Genomic DNA, 20,560 nt, shown 5'->3' on the forward strand with positions numbered 1-20,560 from the left:
TTGGCACAGCACCAAAAGCTATTATATATCCTTGGCATGACTGGTAAGTGGAATTTCTTTGTTCGTTAGTAACTGCCCATCAGCATTAAGGAGTTGTTCCATAATACAGAGATTTGTTTTTATATTGATTTATATTCTTGTTATTCCAAATGTAGTAATTGGTTGGTGAAAAATAATGTTTGTAAATCAATTTCTAGTCCAGCAGAGCTTGTTAATGAAAACTTGATAACTTTACAGGTAATCTATCAATTTTGCAATCACATTTTAGCAGAAATTTAGAGAAAGTATTCCAAATGCTGCCATTTTCTCTAATCAAATTAGGTAACCATTTCACTTTGAAAGTGTTATTTAAGGTTTTCTAAACTGAATACTTCTAGACCACCATTTCTTCTAACCCTAACCAATCCCCACTCCCCATGCCTAAACCTAACTACGTCGACCGTTCTAGCAGATCCAATTTAGGATCTACGGCCCTGTGCTTGCTTAGGCAGCCCCTATGGGCAGGACATGAAAAACTGGGCTGGCATTTTAAATTGATGACAACTAGTTGAGGAATTTTAAACACTGGTTACTATTTTGGTAAGCCCTCAAAGTCTTTTTTTTCCCTCATTTCTTTTTTTCTGAATCTAAATGATTATTAAGTAAGTCACAACTTTAATTTGCTTGTTTTTTTGTTTTTTAACTCTGAAAAACTCTATTTGTTCCTGTGTAGTAACTGGCAGGGACTTTTTCGGTAAATCAATACAAACAGGGTTGCCTCAAGCAATAAAACATAAATCATAATCATCATCATGCTCTCTTTCAAAACCTTTCAAACCCATGGGAGGATGATCTGGTTTGTCTACATGTCAGCCTTTGTGGCAGGTTCTTCCAAGGAATCACAACCATGAAACGCCCACACGACTATCTACAATGCAACTAACCCTGTTTTCTAGTGGAACCTTTTTTATTTTTTATTTTTTTTTTAATTTTTTATATATACAGATTGCACTCCGTTGTTCCTATCGGGCATTGTTAGGGGTCAGTGGCGATTCTAAGATCAGAGCTTTAGGGGGGCTCAGCTCCTAATGAGAATGTGACAGTAGCAGCCAACGGCGGGAGTCTGTCACAACCACCTACGATTGGCCAACTCTACGTTTCTGTTAACTTTTCCCTTGACTGGGTTACAGGTGTGTAGCATTGTCGACAGCGACACAGGATATTAAACCTGTTTCAAGCCCTTTGAACCTGTAATTGTTTGTCCTCTGTCACTAACAGACAAGTTTGCAAACTCTCACTTGAAGCACCAAAATTGATTAAAACAAAAAATGTTTGAAAGGGTCTAAAATCGTGGTGTAAGATAAACGGTAGTTACGTATTGTAACTCCAGATTCTATGAGTATAGGCACAGCCCTCTAAGAGCTATTGCTATTGGGTTAATCCCTTCGCGCATGCGCAGTCGTGAGGATTTCTTTTGCGCCCTGTGCCCCACACGGGCCTCTCTTACTTCCGCAGATACTGTATATTACAGTGGTGCGACCAGAGATCTGCTTCCATTTTTTCTTCAGCGACAAGCAGTTTGAAGACTTCGAAGAACAGCGGTGTCTGTCCTGTACCGACCACTGGCTCTGAGAGCTATGCTGTGGATGCATGGCGGGGCAGTCATCGAGTCAGAGGTCTCCCCGTCCCGCTAGACGGCCGGGGTAGTAGTGACTGTGTAGCACGCACATACTGAGTGGGCGCTCGCTCCCGCTGTTGCAGTGTGGGAGTGACCAGGCTCCGCCTACGGCACCACGTGTGTGCAAGTCGTCAGAGCCGTTATCTGAACTCGAGATAGCATGATAACTTTTACCACGCTGGTAAGAGCTGGGGGAAAGGCTGGCGAGTTGAGGCGTATAGCTTATAGTGTATAGTTTGTTGCCATAGCAACAGAGAGTGCTGAGCCTTCCCGTGCTAGAGCGTGACCGAGAGAGCGGCATGCGCATGCCTGTGTGTCGGCTGTTGACACAGCAGTGAGTATCACGCCCCCCCCGCCGCTGCGAAAAGGCGGTAGTTCGATTCTCACAAGCCGTTATCTCAACACTCTCACCATTCCGAGTAATCAGCTGGGAGGTGGAGAAAAACTGAGTAGGCTATAAACACGCACTCTGAGTGGCTGCGTGTGAACCTGTCAATTCTGACACAGTGTGGCTGGCTCCGACCGCATACTGCCTGTGGGCGTGGCGGCGAGTCTGTCTGCATGTGTGTGAGGTGAAACATGAGGTCGCAAGATGCCCAGGGGGGACAAGGCGGACTGACTAAGAGGGAAAACCTGCTTTTTTTTAAGGGAACTGTGTGGCCCTTAAAAACGCTGTTATGTTTCCAACTCTAGCTGGAGTGAGTCACGCGTTCCCGGTGCCCCATCACCGTCACTGCCTCCGCCGTTTGCGGAACGGCGAGGTGGGTGCTGGGTGGAGCTGGAGTCGGGGCTTGGAGAGGCGCAGCCCGCGGGGCGCCATCTCCTTGAGCCGACACCTCGGTGCCGCCTCAGCGGGGAACAGCCAAGCTTAGCGGTCATAGTGAAGACAGCAGAGCTAGCGGTCATACTAAAGAAAAAAACGGTATTGTTCAGCACCACGGCCACCTAGGCGGTACACTGGTATGCGCGGTCAGTGAAGCGAGCATGGACATAGTTTCGGGAGACGGCGGTGTTGGCTTCCGTCGGGGCGAAAAAAAAGGGGGCCGTCGGAGCGGGATGGAAGGCCAGGCTCTGCTGAGGTTTAACCACAGGTTTAACAAGCGTGAACTCAGCAACCCCATCTGGACGAAGAGGTGAACTGCATATTTTTGCTAACGCCGCCTTCACACTGGCAGTTGAAATCATCATTTATTTTTATTTTTATTTTTTTTTATTGCAGAATACATTTGTTACAATTTGTCAAAAAAGGAAATTGAACTTGTAGAACACAAATCATTTTGTTTCAGATCATGTTTTCATAAAGAATAAAAAAGTAAGAAAGTAGAAAAAAAAAGAGAGAAAATAATACATATCAGTCAATAGATATACAGATAAAATATCATATAACAAGTAGTCAGTAAAAAATTATAATCAACAAAAGTACATAGCCAGAGTATCAGACAGTAAAAATCAATTAAAATAATTTCATTATAAAGTTAAATCAGATAAGCATTGCATGCATTTTGATGCTGATTTACCCTCTAATCCAGAAATACAATCTATATATATATATATTTTTAAGTCAAGTTTAAAAACATTGAAAAGGGGTTTGTTTTTCATAAACTTCGATTTATGAATAAAGAATTTTCCAAGCAGAATTATAACGTTGACTATATATTGTACGGAGGAGTTTGAGTCAGAAAAGTAAAAGAAGATATCAAAATTAGATAAATGTATGTTTGAGCCAAATTGACCATTAATGAAACATTGTATATCATTCCACAGAGAAGAGCTATGTGAACAGCTATAGAATAAATGGTCTAACGTTTCTGTTTCCATAAAGCTAAAGCTGCATTTTTCGTCTACGGTAGGGATACATTTAGAGATAATCCTGTTACAGAGATAAAAATGGTGAAGAATTTTAAATATTTATTTTACTTTGTTTGTAACAAAAAATGTATGTGGGTTACTCCATGCTCTATTCCAGTTAATATTTTCATATAAGGGGGACCATTTGTATCTGGAGGCAGGGATGGATTCAAGTCATTCATTTTCTATGGAGATTCGCAGACTGCAAGCGAATGGGTCCGAACCAAGGGGGTAAGCTTCGCTTCAGAGCTCGAATCTCCTATGGCGCCATTTTGATGCTACAAAGCGATCACCCGACGTTAGCATTCCATTGACTTCCATTCATTTTGACGTCACTTTGACAGAAAAATAACTTTACATCTGAAGCGTTTAAAGACTTTATTTGTCCATTGTTTATCTCTAAAGAAACACGACAATGTATAAAAGGCTCCATTACCTTGTACCTCACGTTATGGCTCCGTAGTATACGTTTTTTGTAAAAAATAGGCTAACGATTGTGTCATAACCACGCGACTTACTGTCGCATAGTAGAGGAATTACCGTATAGTACAGGAGAAGCTTGCAGGCAGTTTGGACTTAGGCAAGGCAAGGCAGCTTTATTTGTATAGCACATTTCAGCAACAGGGCAATTCAAAGTGCTTTACATGAAAACAGATTAAAAAAATCAAAAACAGATAAAACATTGAAAAACAGTTAAATATATAAAAGCAGATCAAATAGGAATTTCTCTTTATATGCTTATATAGATTGTTATACAGTATCAACAATGCAGCTTCAGTATAAGAAATGAACAGTTATTTTTGACTTACATTAGCTGTTTAAGTTTAATTACTAATGTTAACTAGCATTTTAGTTAGCAATAATTAGCCTGTGCCTATGTTATCTCCTTACATATACCTACGCTCTCCGTCTCTGCAAGATTGGGAATGATTGAGATTTCTCTTGGCACAGCTACCAGAAGACTTTCAGACACATTGCTCACGTCACATTTACGTCGTTTCTCTACGGTAAATTCAGATGTTCAGAATACAATTATTATTTAATTATTTTCTAAATTAAGTCACGGTTAAGTTAGTGAACATGATGCAATTAATTGAACGCCGTTTAAACTCTTAAATTAACATAGCCATACATAGCCTATAGTTGGCAGATTTGTGGATGTTAATGTTGTCTCCCTGATGTTAACGTTTTTTTTTTTTTTTTGATGAAACCTGCAATGACTTTAAAAATTTTTTTATTAATGCTTTATTTGCAAATTCATAACAGTACAAAATATATATAGCTCAACAATGAAGCCACCCACATAATACTAAAATTAATACTCTTTTACAATTATAACATATGAGAACACAGAAGAGTAGGCTACAGTAAAAAGGTTTTCATGCCTCCCATTAGAAGGGGATCTAAAATGTAGATAAGAAGAGGTTAACCAATATTTCATTATAGGCTAAATCTTTTTAATCTTCTATAATGTTGAAAGCTGCATTTATGGATATGAAATTTGACAACAAAAATTAGGATTAATATAAAATATTGGTTAACCTCCTCCTTTCTGAAATCATAAAACATTTAAAACTGCATCAGCGTTTAACGTTGACAGTTGTTTAAGACATATTACATGAGAGGGTTTAATTTCGAGGTCCGAAAGGCGCATCACTGAAGTGTATGCCTCCTCAAGTGTAATATTGTGATTATGAACGGTTACCAACACAATAAGTGATAATCAATCTATATTCATATTGTGGAGCAATTCGTTCTTGAAATACAAAAAAAACAAACAGACAGGATTTCTAGTCCCTCCCTGTTTAGTCAGCCAGCTAATTTGAGACGTGGGATTTCCCAAACTGAATAAATCCTGCTGCTGAAAAAATAATTGTATTCATGAACATGATTACCATACTGTTTAGTTAAAAAACATCCAAAACACCAAAGTACGAAAACATAGCGGACCAGACGCAAGGTTTTATTTTGAAAGTTGAAGCTCGGGGAAAGCACCAGCCGGGAGGGCATGAGATGGGATGCATGAGACGGGAGGTCTCTAGGCTGCAGCCATACCCGACTAGCTGCATTGACACACCTGTAAACACAATGTTATATAAAATAAACTATACATACAGAAACGTCCACATAAATAGTCCCAAAGAAGTCCCATTCACCAAACCAGTCGTTTGCCCGCTAGTTCACTTAACAACACCTCAGCTAATGTTGTGTCAACCCGCAGTGGGTACAGAGCACTGCGAGCTGCCGGTCGTGGTGCTCCGTCAGGTCAGCGCTAATTGGTGGTTCAGTTACCCCCCAGAATAGGTGACTGTGTGCTGGGTACAGAGAGGAGCCTCTCGCTGCAGCCTGCGGGATGGCATCCAGTTAGTAAGGCCCACATCCAAGTCAACCATTTTTTTTTTTGCCTACGTCACTCCCCATACGCTCGAATGGACCAAGGCCCTGTTTACACAATGACGCTGGCGGGTGAAAACGAAAAAAATATTTTATCGGATGTGCCTTTCGTTTATACGGTGACGCCGTTTTTGGGGCTTAAAAACGCAAAAAAGTGAAACCACCCTCCAGAGTGGAAATCTTAACAATGCTCCACCGTCGCGTTACCGTCTAAAGGGTAAAAACGCAAAAGTCTGAAGACAGCGGTGTGGAGAGAGACAAGAAAAAGGCGTCCAGGTAGTCTGTTGTTACAGAGTAGGCTACAGAAATTATAGGCTCCTGTTATCTAAAATATTTTCAATGTAATGGCTCAATATTTAAGTGATTTGACAATGTGGAAAAGGTTGTTATAGTTCGATGACCATATATAGGCTATTCATTTGAGCCAGAGTAGGCTACAACGTTGCGGATGAAGAGAAAGAGAGAGAGCGATTGGCAGCGGGCAGAGGAGGGTCTGCTTCAGTCTCCTCTTCCCGCTGCCTCTCACTCTCAAACAGCGGCTGAAGACAGCAGGGGTTGTAGCCGATTCCGTGGGCTGTCCCAGGACCATGGTCTCTGGCAGGGACCAGTGGTTACTGCCACTAGGGGCGCAAGAGACACTGGTCGCGACCAGTTGCTCTGTGGCACGGACTAGTGGTCTCTGGCACAGACCGAGGAGCATCTCGCCGCAGCCTGTGGGAAGGCGGGGCTTGATGTCAAGCCCCGCCCACATCCAAGTCAGTACATTTTTTTTTGCCTGTCCCCATACGCTCGAACGGACCAAGACGGTAACGAAGCTGATATAGCCTCTTGTTTCACATTAAGTGATAGAAACTGATGTAGGCTAAACACAAACGACATTTCATGCAACAGTGAACTGTAATTGGGCCCGTGTACTTTTTTGTTCATTTGATTTCTGATTTTGAAACGAAAAGAGTGGTTTGGGAATAACATAAGACTGCTCCGGTGAAAGCCTTGTTTTCATGAACTTCTGGGGCTAGCTGCTAACTAGCTCGGAAGCTAACATCTAATGGCAGGCAGGTTGCTAATTAGCCAATGCTAAAAAGTATGGAAGTACTAGTTTCCCCTGCTTTCTTTCAATATTCCTCGGTATTTGTCTCTTGGTGTAGTTTGCTAACATGCTCGTAGACATGTAAATTAACTGTTTGCGTGCTAGCTAGCTAAGTCAACGGTCAACAGCTTTTATATTGCAACGTGAAAGCTCAGGCTGCGTTAGCTTCAGCTAAGCCACAGCAGAAACTTGCACTACCCCGTTAAAATGCAACTTCAATCCTCGGATATAACAGTAATCACGTAGCGATTTTCCTGTCTAGACATCTGTATGTGTGTTCGACCTTTTGAAATACTTAAATTAGGTGTGTTACTGTGCAGGTCGCTGAGTGAAGCCGAATATCCGAGGAGCAGGAACCCTTTGCAGGTGTTTTGGATTAATTAGCTGATTAGAGTGGGACACTTTGAGCCTACAATATTGGACCTTTTCACAATATTAACATTTTCTGAGGGTTTTCATAAACTGTAAGCCATAATCATCAAAATTATAACAAATACAGGCTTGAAATATCTTGCTTTGCATGTAATAAGTCTATATAATATATTAGTTTTACCTTTTATAAAAAGTACACTGGACCAATTACATAACTACATGAAAACTTGTTGCATGAAATGTCGTTTGTGTTTAGCCTACATCATCAGTTTCTATATAGAGGCTATATCAGCTTTGCGACCAGGCCGTCTTTTTTTTTCTTCAAAAAACTTTATTATTCAAATACAGATACATAAACACATTGAAAACATTAAATTCATACATACATACACGAAAAAAGGGGCGCATGAAATTTACATTAAAGAGGTGTTAATTGTAAATGTTCAGAGTCCAGATGGCTCAGAGTCCAGATGGCTTTCTTATTTGTCAGTCGTTTTAAAGTTTCAAAATATAAGTTTCAAAATTGGTGAATATTCGGTTTTCTTTTAGATCATTAGCTGACAGCTTGATTCAGTGTAAAAATAACGTTAACTCAAACTTAACACTGGGTAAAAGCCGTCTGCAGCTGACGTAACAGCTGTTATATATGTTAATGGTTATTTTCAGGTTTTATTTTGAGGGTCTTTTAAAGTTATTACATGCTGTCTCAGCTAGCGGTTAGCCGAATTAGCTGTTAGCTAAACTAACGTTAGCTTCCTTTGTTCAGTGGTGCGCGGTGGTTTATGGGATGAGTAGTTCCTTCGCTCTGAGATGACGATGTGTACACAGTCTTGTACCTTTGAGTTTTTGGGGGATTTTCTGTTCGTTTTTTTACTCGAAATGATACGTTGTATGCTTATGAGTCACGTCCCACCTGGCTAGCATAAGGCATGGTATAAAACTCTTTATATACAGATTTTCCCAGACGTCAATGGGAGAAATGAATGGGAAATTTACTTCCGGAACCCAAGGTCTCTCAGAGGAGGGGCGGGACTGTTGAGCTCTATACCAGACGTGCATATGTAAAAAATAAAAGTAGGCTAACAGTCGATAATTGTCTTGTTCTTCTCAATGTCTCTTATAGTTGGTGCAGTTCTTACAAAAAGTGTTCAAAGTTTGGTTTGGAGTCCGCCCATTTCTTCTTGTGAATGTGGAATTTTCCCAACAACAAAATTAAAAAAGATAATATCTTTATCCATCTTGTTGCCTTTAAAACAAATAATGTCTTTGTCCTGAAATTGAATTGGTTGCCCAGTTTTCCTTCTTATAAGATGTTGAACATCAACCCAAAATATTCTAGTATACATACAGTGAAAGAACAAATGGCAGATTGTTTCTTCTTCTAGTTCACAGAAAGTACAAGAATATTCAAAATGAAGTTTCAGTCTCTCTAATTTCTTTTTTGCTGGATATATTGTATGCAATATTTTAAAGGAAACCTCTTTAACTTTGTTATTAAGACATAATTTGTCTCCAGTTAACCAGATTTTTTAACAATTAATTTCTCCATAAAGTGAAGCCCAAAAGAATCTTCCTGAGGGCAGAGTTGCATCTTGTTTACAATTCCTGATGTGTTTATTTGAGAATTTATTCTTGGTAATGTCAACCTATGGAATATACCACTATTAAATTGATTGATCATTGAAATTTCAATTACTGAACCTCCAAGAGCTGCAGCACATTCCTTGGCACAGCACCAAAAGCTATTATATATCCTTGGCATGACTGGTAAGTGGAATTTGGAGAGGAGTTCTTTGTTCGTTAGTAACTGCCCATCAGCATTAAGGAGTTGTTCCATAATACAGAGATTTGTTTTTATATTGATTTATATTCTTGTTATTCCAAATGTAGTAATTGGTTGGTGAAAAATAATGTTTGTAAATCAATTTCTAGTCCAGCAGAGCTTGTTAATGAAAACTTGATAACTTTACAGGTAATCTATCAATTTTGCAATCACATTTTAGCAGAAATTTAGAGAAAGTATTCCAAATGCTGCCATTTTCTCTAATCAAATTAGGTAACCATTTCACTTTGAAAGTGTTATTTAAGGTTTTCTAAACTGAATACTTCTAGACCACCATTTCTTCTAACCCTAACCAATCCCCACTCCCCATGCCTAAACCTAACTACGTCGACCGTTCTAGCAGATCCAATTTAGGATCTACGGCCCTGTGCTTGCTTAGGCAGCCCCTATGGGCAGGACATGAAAAAACTGGGCTGGCATTTTAAATTGATGACAACTAGTTGAGGAATTTTAAACACTGGTTACTATTTTGGTAAGCCCTCAAAGTCTTTTTTTTTCCTCATTTCTTTTTTTCTGAATCTAAATGATTATTAAGTAAGTCACAACTTTAATTTGCTTGTTTTTTTGTTTTTTAACTCTATTTGTTCCTGTGTAGTAACTGGCAGGGACTTTTACGGTAAATCAATACAAACAGGGTTGCCTCAAGCAATAAAACATAAATCATAATCATCATCATGCTCTCTTTCAAAACCTTTTAAACCCATGGGAGGATGATCTGGTTTGTCTACATGTCAGCCTTTGTGGCAGGTTCTTCCAAGGAATCACAACCATGAAACGCCCACACGACTATCTACAATGCAACTAACCCTGTTTTCTAGTGGAACCTTTTTTTATTTTTTAATTTTTTTTAAATTTTTTTATATATACAGATTGCACTCCGTTGTTCCTATCGGGCATTGTTAGGGGTCAGTGGCGATTCTAAGATCAGAGCTTTAGGGGGGCTCAGCTCCTAATGAGAATGTGACAGTAGCAGCCAACGGCGGGAGTCTGTCACAACCACCTACGATTGGCCAACTCTACGTTTCTGTTAACTTTTCCCTTGACTGGGTTACAGGTGTGTAGCATTGTCGACAGCGACACAGGATATTAAACCTGTTTCAAGCCCTTTGAACCTGTAATTGTTTGTCCTCTGTCACTAACAGACAAGTTTGCAAACTCTCACTTGAAGCACCAAAATTGATTAAAACAAAAAAATGTTTGAAAGGGTCTAAAATCGTGGTGTAAGATAAAGCGATAGTTACGTATTGTAACTCCAGATTCTATGAGTATAGGCACAGCCCTCTAAGAGCTATTGCTATTGGGTTAATCCCTTCGCGCATGCGCAGTCGTGAGGATTTCTTTTGCGCCCTGTGCCCCACACGGGCCTCTCTTACTTCCGCAGATACTGTATATTACAGTGGTGCGACCAGAGATCTGCTTCCATTTTTTCTTCAGCGACAAGCAGTTTGAAGACTTCGAAGAACAGCGGTGTCTGTCCTGTACCGACCACTGGCTCTGAGAGCTATGCTGTGGATGCATGGCGGGGCAGTCATCGAGTCAGAGGTCTCCCCGTCCCGCTAGACGGCCGGGGTAGTAGTGACTGTGTAGCACGCACATACTGAGTGGGCGCTCGCTCCCGCTGTTGCAGTGTGGGAGTGACCAGGCTCCGCCTACGGCACCACGTGTGTGCAAGTCGTCAGAGCCGTTATCTGAACTCGAGATAGCATGATAACTTTTACCACGCCGGTAAGAGCTGGGGAAAGGCTGGCGAGTTGAGGCGTATAGCCGTGTGTTGTTTGTTGCCATAGCAACAGAGAGTGCTGAGCCTTCCCGCGCTAGAGCGTGACCGAGAGAGCGGCACGCGCATGCCTGTGTGTCGGCTGTTGACACAGCAGTGAGTATCACGCCCCCCCCGCCGCTGCGAAAAGGCGGTAGTTCGATTCTCACAAGCCGTTATCTCAACACTCTCACCATTCCGAGTAATCAGCTGGGAGGTGGAGAAAAACTGAGTAGGCTATAAACACGCACTCTGAGTGGCTGCGTGTGAACCTGTCAATTCTGACACAGTGTGGCTGGCTCCGACCGCATACTGCCTGTGGGCGTGGCGGCGAGTCTGTCTGCATGTGTGTGAGGTGAAACATGAGGTCGCAAGATGCCCAGGGGGGACAAGGCGGACTGACTAAGAGGGAAAACCTGCTTTTTTTTAAGGGAACTGTGTGGCCCTTAAAAACGCTGTTATGTTTCCAACTCTAGCTGGAGTGAGTCACGCGTTCCCGGTGCCCCATCACCGTCACTGCCTCCGCCGTTTGCGGAACGGCGAGGTGGGTGCTGGGTGGAGCTGGAGTCGGGGCTTGGAGAGGCGCAGCCCGCGGGGCGCCATCTCCTTGAGCCGACACCTCGGTGCCGCCTCAGCGGGGAACAGCCAAGCTTAGCGGTCATAGTGAAGACAGCAGAGCTAGCGGTCATACTAAAGAAAAAAACGGTATTGTTCAGCACCACGGCCACCTAGGCGGTACACTGGTATGCGCGGTCAGTGAAGCGAGCATGGACATAGTTTCGGGGAGACGGCGGTGTTGGCTTCCGTCGGGCGAAAAAAGGGGCCGTCGGAAGCGGGATGGAGGCCAGGCTCTGCCGCCGTGGCGGGACCGCCATCCATTTCCCGGGTTAGGGGAATGCTACTTGGCATTCACACAGGTCAAGAATAAGAACCTTAGCGGTGGGCAGGGGGCCTGCCCGCTGCGGAAGAGAGAAAGAGGAGAAAGCCGCCAGTGTGGTGCTCCTCTCCTGGGACGGAGACAGTCGCTGTAGCGGTACTCATACTCCTCTGCCGTTACGAGCTCCAGTCCTTCCAACGGGGAGGAGGGAGAGTCGGCAAGGGAACCGTCTTCGGGGGATCGAGTCAGTGGACTTGTGCCGGCCAAAGAGGTCCCCTTCCCGACCGTCTGGGTGCCGCCGCAGGCAGTAACCTTACCTTACTGGACTGTCCGCTCGGCTGCCATCGTCTGCCGCTTCAGTTCCTCCGACTGCAGAACTGCCGGTGGCCGGCGGGGTGCCAGCGGGCCGGCAGCAGGATGTCAAAACTGCTTCAAACTGCTTGTCGCTGAAGAAAAAATGGGAGCAGATCTCGGGTCGCGCCACTGTAATATACAGTATCTGCAGACGTAAGAGAGGCACGTGCGGGGCACAGGGTGCGAAAGAAATCTTCACGACTGCGCATGCACGAAGGGATTAACCCAATAGAAATAGTTCTTAGAGAGCGAAGCCTATACGAAATAGAACTACTTGAATATTATTAAAAGGAGTAGGCCTATATGAAGGAAGTGCATGTTAAGTTTAACTATGTTTACGGCAGAGATATTAACGTGCAACAAAGAGAGCAGGTCAGCTGGCATGTTTCTGATAATTTTGTTTGTGCGACAGATGATTTAAGATATCTTAATATAAAAAAGATGTATACACAAATTGACTGTGCACTTTTCTGAGGATCTCAACAATGACATATCAGACATAAAAGAGCTTGCTTATGTTTTATAACTCACAAGACTGTGGTTCCCATTTTAAGTAGTATACCTCTATTTTTACATATATGCTGTCAATTTGTTTAGCAATGTTGATAAAATTGTGATGAAAACTACATAAATGACCACGTTTTAAGAGGAATAAGACTATATATGTTGAAGCAAGAAGGCAGCAACTTGATCTCTTTTTTGGCTCTATCTGTGCACGTCTGGACAGCACAATGGGAAGAGTTCATTCACTGTTGCATCACATTTTATGTTTGCGCCATGTTAAGTTTGTCACATGAAGATGGTAGTGCGTTTGTATGTCCTATCTGTCCTCTCTATCTGTGTACTATAACAGACAAAGATAGTCAACTTTTAGTGCGAGTTTGACAACTTATCCTGCTGATTCAGTACTTTCTAATAAACCTTATCCCGAGTTGTAGCCTGATAGCCCCAAGGTCAAGCCTGTACAATAGTACGTGCTGTGCTGTCCCTTAGACAGATCACTTTTGTATCAATGAATGCATTTTTTTCTCTCTTGGTAACTTAAGTTACGCATGTCCTGCTCCTGCCTATTAGCAAAAAAGTTCGTTGGTACTTGTCAAAAAAGTGGAAAAGCAGTGTGTTTTGTACACAGAAGAGTGACACAATGATTTACACACACACTCTTGGTTTAAAAGGTACTTTAAGGTACCAAAGTCCATTTCTCACCATGGGACAGAGAAAAAACGAGTTTAAAAGAATAAATCCAGCTACAACACCACATTTTATTTATGATTTTGATGGCTTACCTTTATTTTTATGGAGCACATTTATGGTCACAGCATCTTTTCTATAGTTAGGTTGGATATATCATTATTTATGACTGTCCTAACCATTAGTGGAAAATAAACTGTCAGCCCTAAAGATTCCCTTTTGTCTACTTTGTGTCCTTGATCATCAAGTCCTCTTCTTTCTGAAGATAATCCTTTTTATAAGTGTTTGGATGCTGATTTGTCTTTTCCAACCTTTCACAAAGAAATCTGGACTTTCTTTGTGGTCTGGAGGATGTTCACACCGCTGCAGAGCATCCCTTCGATTGCCATCTCCATCCTGCTGTGTCTGCTGGTGGCCATGTTCCCCGAATGCTCAGGCAACCACCCACTTTCTGCCAATATTGGCCTACGAGGTGAGACAGGACATAATACTCACTCAATCTTTAAAGGAAAAGTTTGACATATTGGGAAATATGCTCATTCCCAAATGATAGCCTAGGGTTCAGTGACTTCCTGGAGTCTTGGCGTAACTGTGAGGTTGCCAGACAACCAAGGGCGGACAAATAAACAGTTGTTTCTGAAAAAACAATTAAAGCATGTAATTCCCTGTATTTTTACATTCCTGTTTGTGTATGTGTTAAACAAATGAGAAACAACGGATAATTATTGAGCTTTAGAAGTGTTGGCCTGCGTGCCAGGCTAGCTGTCTCCCCCACCATCACGGCACCCCCCACCATGGGGCCCTGAATATTTAGACTTGCTTGTTTAGCATGTGTGTGAATGTCATTTTTTAATTTTTATTATCCAGGCCACCACTATCAAGATACATCCACTGTCACGTTTCCCTGCATTATCTCTGCCTCGCTGGCTTTCATGCTGCCTTCAACCACTCTACCCAACGCCATTGCCTTCTACTACGTTAACCTTAAAGTCATGGACTTTATTTAGTTATTTATATAGTGCAACCAATGCAAATTATATATTATTAGCAATACATGCATAATCAAAATGTCTGTTAAAATGAGGAGCTCAGTGCACCACGATTGGTTTTCTAGATGACAATGTATTTTTATTTTAAAACAACCACAAGTAGATTAAATGTTCATAAACCGCATAACGGCCAAAAAAAGGCCTAAGTGCCACAAACACCCCAAACATGACATATAAAATGTTGTGGAAAAGAAACAACAACCAGAGATATTTATAAGCTATCATTTTATTGTCATCACAGTTTTAAAGCTTCACCACCACTTCCCGCGCCTATGACCAACCTAAAGAAAAGACCAATGGTTTTGTTTTATATTCGCATACTAATGTATCATTATGTATTTTACTATTTCACTCAGGTACATGAAGTGTTTTTATAAAACATAGTGCATGTGTATCCAGGGCTCCAGACTGCGAACAGATGGACGCATTTGGCTAACGTTAACTTAGGCTAAGGAGTCAGCCTTAGCCTAACGTTAGCCCTCCTCTCTTTGTTTACGGTCTCAACTGGCTTGGTGCACTTTCGGTCGGCAGAGCTGTGTTGATAGACCTCAGCAGTGCTGTAGTATTCGGCCTCAAAATCAACCGCATTTCTACTCAGTGTTGTCTCTGTATCAGACAAAAAGAACGGGATTTTCCACGGTACCGCTGCCTCACTTGGGTTAGAGAGAGGTATGTGACAGCAGAGAGTGGAGACTGCTTCTATAAAAACAAAAATGCATATAGGCTGCTAAATATGTAACTATTTACCTGGTAAAAACAAATAGTTCTTGTGTGAGTATTCATGAGCTCCTCTCTCTCTCTCGGGCTCCCTCATCACTCAATATTTCCCACACTGGGTGTTATAGTTAGATACTCCCCTTTCCGTTAAAGTTGAATCACCTTAGATTGTTATTTCAGTCCAAACAAAAAAAGAGAGGAGGGAGGGGGCAATAATACAGTACATTGACAATAATAATACTTTGCTTACATCTCTGAATGTGCATTTGTTAAACACCATTCAATTAAAATGTGACTGTGAACTCAAATAAAACAGCACATTGTAGTTTCTGTATTTATCCCCAAAGCATTGTCAGTAAAACGGTTAAAATGGGGTGTGCGCCCCTAAATTTTCTGCTTGTGCCCCTAACATTTTGTAGTTAGGGGCTACAATGCTTTTAGTAAAAAAACGTTAGTCTGAAGCCCTGATAACCATGGTTGTCTGAGTGGATAGAGTCTTGACATATAGAGAACCATAATCATGATAACTTTCTCAGTTACTGCAAATTATACACACTGTAATCCATGCAAAGTTTGAAAATGCTGTAGTTACTCAAACTATTTTGTGTTGTCTGTCAATAACAGAATATTCAGCTTTCAAGAAAAAAAATCTTTGGAATAGAGATGCTGCAGGATCAAGGGCTCACTGTTGTTTTTGGGACTGTTAAATGTAATGATTGGGATCAAATCTCATTACCATCCATAGGATTAGGGCCACTTGGTCCTCCAATTGATTTAAATAGAGTCAAGAGGATAGAAGGCAAATCCCTTCAAAGGGTCATTGTGGGAGAAATAACAAATGATTGAAGAGAAATCGATTGTAGGCACTTGATTGAAAACATTTCTTTGAACTCTGACAGTGCTCCATATATCTGCTGTATGTGAAGAGCAAAAGGGATTTAAAAATGGTGAAACTACAGCACACAGAGGTCAGATGAGTAAGCAGTTATGGAATCCAAAAGATTTTTTTAATCCAAAAGATTTAATATAGTGACCATTTGTTTGGTAAAGACTGAAAGACGGCATCATTCAAAGGGAAACTATCACTCTTGTTGAATTGGTTCTTCACAGAATGGAAGTTAATCAAGGTGCGATGGATGTCTTTTATCAGAGGTAAGACAACATCTTTATCTCATGATATCTCTTTTCTTATTTTGATAACTTTTGGTCTTTTCCCAATCACGATCCAATGTAAGCCAGTCCCAGTTTGTGTCTTGTGACATACCATAGATAAAAGGCATACAGGATGTATAATACTGCATTTCTTTGTAAAAGCTCAGGTGAATTGTTAGTATTTGGTGTAAGTCTCAGGTTACTATTACTACCACTTGACTGTATTTAGCATTCATGAACCTGTTTATTAATAAGGTTCCTGCGTGGGTAATAAAATAGAAATTGTGAATATCACATACTGAGAACAGTCATTTCGGGGAGACAGCTGTTCATTTTATTACAAAGTATCCCTGGGACAGGCAAAGTCATTGCTGAATTTATATAACCTCACCCTGAAGCCAAAAAGTGAACTATTCAGTGATAAAACTCGCTGCAGTGACAAACATGTTGCTTCATGCTTTTAATGTGCTAGGACAGACAGGTTACAGCGAGGGTTTCTTTAAGAGCTATCATAAATTATTACACAGCTTGGTTGAATACTTGATTCTCATTGGTCAGCATTCTGCAGTATGTTACAGACCATTGCTAAGTATAACAGTATAATAAGAGTTCTGATCATAGATTCTGGCAGACCATTTTTAAATTGATACAATCAGCCTGAGGGGTTGTATTCACTAATGACTAATGACCGGCTCGCTATACATGATCCTGCTTATTACACGGCTACTTACCAAATAAATCAATATTTTTGACACCAAATATTAATTTTAAAAGGATTTTATTGATTAAAAAATGTTTTTTTTCCGCTAAAGAAAATAATCTGTTCCGTCTCTACGGTTGGAACACTGCGTCCATAGCAACGTAAACTCTATAGCCTACTTAGTGTTAGAACTTAATTCACATTAAACTAAACATTTCTGTTGCTGGTGAAGTGAGACAAGGTGAATATTACATCACTGCAGTTGCGCACACATTGTGGTGGCAGAAAAACAGCCGGCACAATAATGAATACTGTTTATCACAATACATACATTTCAGGGACAACCTTCTTGTAATGCGTCCATGGGGATAACTGGGTAGCTAGTTACTTAGCTAGCTTGCTTATTCCTTCATGTTTTAATGCTACACTGGTTTTAGAAAATGAGCCAAACAGCAGATGGTGCTGATTTCAGAGACTAATAAGCCATCTAGCTAACTAGCCAGCCCCAACGTTAGCATATCCATCTTTGGAGAAGCTGCCATCAGCTCTCCTTCCAGTGAAGTAGTAGTAGTAGTAGTAGTAGTAGAAGGCGGGGTGAGCTAGGTAGGGACTGGGTTGGGCGATATGTTTACATTTTCCAAATGGCCTCTGATAGCCCAGCAATCTGTAGCAGAGACGACTGACCTAGGGTTAGGGTAGGATTAGGGTTCTTCTGAGGCAGACCATTAAATTAGCTAAATAAAATGGCAAAATTCACTCAGCCCTACTACTTCAGTCTAAACTTTGGTCTGATAAACCGTACATTCTTTGAACAAACGTAGTTGTCCAGGCTTAAGTGGCCGTGCTTTCATCTAAAGTGTGTTGAAAAAAGACTGCAGAATGCTGTGATTGACCAATCCTCAAGCCGTCTAATAATTCTCAATAATAACCGGCTCACTCTACATTATCCCTTACGCCAACACTTGGACTAATATTGGTAAAATAAGTTGTCAAAGTACTGCACAGGTGTGGCTCAGAAGAACAACAACTAATAAACACACTTCAATCCAGGTGCTATGTCGTAATGAAATGCTGTCATTTATTTGTCTGTACCCACTCCATTGGCGTTGGAGCCTGTTATATGAGGGTGGGAGAAGTCCTGCCCAATTTTTAACTTTTCTACTGATGAGCGCAGTTCTCCGGCGACAGCCAGATCGCCCTGGTGAGTGAGCTAACCATGGAGTTAACTAATACTCTGTTTGCATTTTTGCCAAAGTGCTGTTAGCGATCCCTGTTTCCCAAATATTGATTCAAAAACAATTTTACTGATTAAAAAATGGTGCTCGAGAGTCTATTATCAGCAAATTATTTTTTGACAGTTTGACACAATATGCTATGTTACTGATTCAGAGTGAGTAACATTTTATTGCATGTTTACAACTTCTGTCTATTTTTACTTGTATTTTCATCCATGACAAATAAAAACATCAGTCATCAAGAATCAAATTATTAAAATATCTGGGATTATAAAAACTTTGACTGATGCTTAATTATATTGACAGCCAGGTGATGATTAGAGCAGTATAAACAAACGCAGCTTTATTCTTTTAAGATTATAAAGAGGTAAATAACATTATACATTATTACATTCTAGCTCTGCAAAACATGATATTGAAACTGAGAACACCCAGCACTGGAGCAATTCTTTCCTAGACAATGAGACTTTCACTGAAGTGCCCCCTGGAATCTGTTCCCACATTCAAGAACTCCATCTTTGGCAGAAAGACCCTTCGGCAGTAGCTTCGCTCGGCAGAGGCCTTGCACTGTAACACAAGAGTTTATTCAATCTGTAATTAATCCTCTATTTCATGTCTCATGTCATTCTGCCTCACCCTCTCTCTGAGGTCAGGGTTTGTTCAAGGATAAGCATTAGAAAATGTGGGTGGGATAATCTTAACAGAGGGCCCCCCCTGGAAAACAGAGCAGATATTATTTTCTGTATTCTGGTGCTTTTTAACAGGTGGTTTGATACTTTTATCTGGCTATTCTAGCACGAGAAAAATATTACATTTTGTAATTTCATCTTAATTTCACAAAGGAAGTGACCGACCCCAGATCACATATTTTAATATATAAAAAAGCTAAAAGTACAAATGAAGGGGTGCCTTCAATCCAGAGAGAGTGAGTGAGAGAGTGAGAGAGCGAGAGAGAGCCGGCGGGACGCGTTCAATCTCAGAGCGGTGTGCACCGTTGTGAAACGGTGTGCAACTGCTTTGAGATCATAGACTGTAAATATTAAGTCTATGTTTGAGTTATGTGTTCTCTTGTTTGGTGGGTGTGCCTTGGCTCAGGTCACAGGTAATACTCAATCAGCAGAGACGTTTGTAAGCTCGTGGTGATAAAACATTTAAAACTGCATCAGCGTTTAACATTGATGTTTGTTTAAGCCATATTACATGAGAGGGTTTAATTTTGAGGTCCGAAAGGCGCATCACTGAAGTGTAGACCTTCTCAAGTGTGCACCTTCTCAAACTGCTTTGCTAACTCCATCGTGTGTAAGTAAGACATATGCTGAAAAATATATTGTATTCATTAGCACGATTACCGTACTGTTTAGTTCAAAAACATCCAAAACACCAAAGTACGAAGACATAGGGACCAGATGCGAGCTTTTATTTTGAAAAGTCGAAGCTCAGGGACGGCACCAGCCGGGAAGGCATGAGACGGGAGCATAGACTGTGTATATATATATTAATTTAATATACAGTCTATCATGGACGGGAGGCATGAGACGGGAGTTTTCCAGGCTGCAGCCATACCCGACTCTAATAAAAAGGCAGAGCACTCTCTCCCCGTGGGGTCGAAAATCAAGCTGTTCCACTAGCTGCTCCCTCTAGAGGTCTGGAGAACTTCCGTTGTGTAATCTGGATGCTGCGTTTTTTTGTTGCATTTGTTTTCGGGGTTTGTGTGCTTTTCTTTTTGCATCGTTTTTTTATTTGCAGCGCGTTTATGTATTTGGTTGTGTTGTGTGCATTTGCAGCGCGTTTGCTGAATGCTGCACATGTTTTGTCAAATTAATGAAGATGTTTTATTAATTTGCTTGTGTTTTGTCTATTTGCATGTGTTTTCTTAGGGCGTTTTGCCCCTGTCGGCCACCATACACCAATTGCAATTTCTGTTAAATTAATCAATTTAATGTTATAACAATGAGTGAATAGGAAAGGACAAGTCAAACTGTCCCTATAAATTGTCCAAAATACACTACATTCATCTTTCAGTCATTTCTACAACTACCAAGATTAACCAGGACCTAAAGTTCTTGATGTGTTTTCAACAAAAACATGGTAAAAGTGGGGGGGTCGAAACTAATAATTTAAAAAGGTGGGTGGGAAATTATGTTCTTATATGACCGATACCCTTGATACGCACTAAGCTTGCAACTGCTTTCCTGGTTCATTAGGAGGATAGAATAGGAATATACCTGCATTGTCATATCTCCCTAATCCTACCCCTCCCTCTCTTTCTCCTTCTTTTCTCTGCCTCAAGTACTCTTTGAGCCTCATACTGCCACTGCAAAAGTT

The sequence above is a fragment of the Sander vitreus genome, chromosome 3, assembly GCF_031162955.1.
Source record: "Sander vitreus isolate 19-12246 chromosome 3, sanVit1, whole genome shotgun sequence".
Taxonomy (NCBI): Eukaryota; Metazoa; Chordata; class Actinopteri; order Perciformes; family Percidae; genus Sander; species Sander vitreus.